The following is a 2,705-nucleotide window of genomic DNA, read 5'->3' on the forward strand; positions in this document are numbered from 1 at the left end:
ATTGCCTTAACTAACTTTGCTATACATAGTTGAACCAAAAGGGTCTCGGTGGATTTGAACCACCATCCCCTTAGAACATAATTGAGACATGCTCATGTTCCAAGTGCTCTACCAATTAAGCTAGAGACCCAGAAAGTAGAGTTGTCAAGTAAAGATGCAATAAGACTACAAGAATTCCCTTTCTTACTTTTTGTATAGAATTTCACTTCGAGTGAGTAGAATTTCATAAAACTGTAAGAAGTCAGAAACTAAGTGAGTTATAAAAATAGAATTTCACCACTGCAGTCAAGTTGGTCAAAAGTAAAACCAAGTGATGTTATTAAAGATATTTGTAGAAGCTCAAACTATGGTAATCCTTGCATGATTAGTAAAAAGCATAGGCAACACCCATATTTGCCACTTCATGATCAGTAAAAAGTGATGTTATTAAAGATATTTGTAGAAGCTCAGCTATATTTGCATAAATTCCAAATATAAAAGGTACTTGTGAAATAGGTTTCATGAAATTGGAATATGTCCATCAAGTCCAATTCTAAACACTTCTGACCCAAGAGAAGTTTCACAAAACCAAGGATTACGCAAACAGAAGCACATTAAAAAATCACAGCATATGCTTCAAGTACCTTTTTATTGTTGTTCAGCTGTTGATTTAAAAATTCTACAATATCTTCAGCATAGTCAATTTAACCCAAGGGTATACCCCCTCTTTGCAGACTGAATGAATCATACTCAGACAATTTATATACAACATAGTCACCTCAAGATCTGCTTGAATAACTTCTCAACACCACCTTCTTGAAGAATTCTGGCACCCAACCTCAATTTCCCCTTCATAGTTACAGATACCTTGGGCCCCAACCTAACTGTAACATCCAACAATTTGGAACAACATTCAAATATTGTTCACTATTCTAACCACTGGCAATACTAGTTTTGAGAAGAAAGAAAAGGAAACAAGAAATAGATAATTCAACACTAACAATAAGACAGTTACCATGCTCACAAACTCCATGTGTGAAACTATCAACTTTTTTCCCTAGCTTGCTGATCCATTCTTTCAGTGTGTCAACTCTGTCTGCATTGTCAAAGCTAAACCATTAATGCATAGCTTAAAGATTTAAAATATTTTGTTATAGGTAATAGTATAGAAAATTAGCTTTTGAATATTTGTAATACATAACAGAAATAGAGACAGAGACAGAGGCAGAGAAAAGAGAGAGATTACATTGTTTGAATCTGGGAGACTCCTTTGAAGGAGTGGAAATAAAATATGGGCTAGCAGTTTCCGATATAGTAGTATGTTTCTCTTCTGATTTTTCAACTGAATAGGATACTAAGTTCACCAGAATTCCGATGACATGATCTGGAAATTGGTTCTTTATTTTGAATGAACACAGATTCAATCTATTAACACTACCTATTTGAAAAGCCTCCTCTCTCTTATCTGAGACTACAAAGGACCCAAATATTCTCCACGGCCAAAAAAGAAGATGAATGGATTTCAGTGGTGGAGCAAAAATTGCAATTTGGTAGTATATATAAAGGAATAGAGTTGGGTGGTGAATCACAAAATTCTGCTGCCAAGTCATCTATAGCTCATCAACAAAAATAACAAAAATAAAGACAGATATGGATAAAAAAAAAAGCAAAAGAAAAAGGTCCTATAGACTAGGAGGATGTAATGGAATCTTATACACTAGCGCTTTATTCATTGTAATTGAAACAAAATGCAATTGTTAAACCACTTGAGGACTCAATCAAATGAAATCATAACCTGGGTCGTAAGAAAATGTATTGCTTATGTGAATTTAATTATGATTTTGGAGGTGATTATGCAATTCTTATATGACTACTTAACCATAGCACATAGGATCATTGATGACACAAAAAAATTGTCTTTCCAATTCCACCATTGTTAATACTTTTAAGTTTACTATTCCTGTTATTTCCTAGTAAAAAAGTATCAGTTTCGTAGAAGTTACGATTGAAGACCCATAGAAGAGATCCAATATATTCAAACCCCATATGCAATCAGGTCTAAAGCTTTCAGTTCGATCAACATTGCTAACTTTCAAAGACTAGGAAGGTGTCTGCAGGCCTTGATTGCTTGCCACTGAGTCAGTTTTATCCATCTCCAGAAGATATGATGATCAATAGAAACAGAGGAAAATGGTCCTCACTCCATGAAGACGAGCCAATACAAGTCTCAAGGATATTGGGTTGCCGAATTTACTGAGTATTGCAATTGTAATCATCCAATACAACAAGATTGTAAACTATAATGATTCATAATAGTTTGTTCGATTGAAGCATACATTTCTTAGTGATAGTAAAATAAAAAATTACAGAACAACCCAAATCTAATATTGTTCAAATACCACACTAGATAGTATACTGATTTGACAAAAATAAGTATTAAATATTACATCACTATGGAAGATTGCATTAATCAATCAAAAAGCCCAACCACCATTTCTCTAGAAAAAATTTCTTAAAGCTGCAAACAATGAAGTCAAAACCTGCTTTGAAAGGAAAGACAATTAAAAAAGCCTTCTGTTAAGGACAATGAATGCATGTGTATGCATATGTGTAAAGCATGGTTTTTGGCTTTCTTTATTACTCATCCTGAGGTGGAAGGGAGTGGTTAGTAACAAACAAAAGAACCTCAAGGCTTCTTTGATAAAAATGAATGCAGAAGGGGGAGA

General features: G+C 33.9%; 1 long non-coding RNA gene across 1 annotated transcript; it reads right to left on the reverse strand.

Annotated features, from left to right (window-relative positions):
* Positions 1-601: 601 nt before the first annotated feature.
* On the reverse strand, positions 602-1,192 carry LOC122068413. Its single transcript, XR_006137111.1, has 2 exons — positions 1,004-1,192; positions 602-863 (listed from the first exon to the last, which is right to left on the reverse strand). It is a non-coding gene; the product is annotated as an uncharacterized LOC122068413 (long non-coding RNA).
* Between the last annotated feature and the right edge of the window lie 1,513 nt (positions 1,193-2,705).

Source organism: Macadamia integrifolia, unplaced genomic scaffold (genome assembly GCF_013358625.1).
Source record: "Macadamia integrifolia cultivar HAES 741 unplaced genomic scaffold, SCU_Mint_v3 scaffold385, whole genome shotgun sequence".
NCBI classification, from domain to species: domain Eukaryota; kingdom Viridiplantae; phylum Streptophyta; class Magnoliopsida; order Proteales; family Proteaceae; genus Macadamia; species Macadamia integrifolia.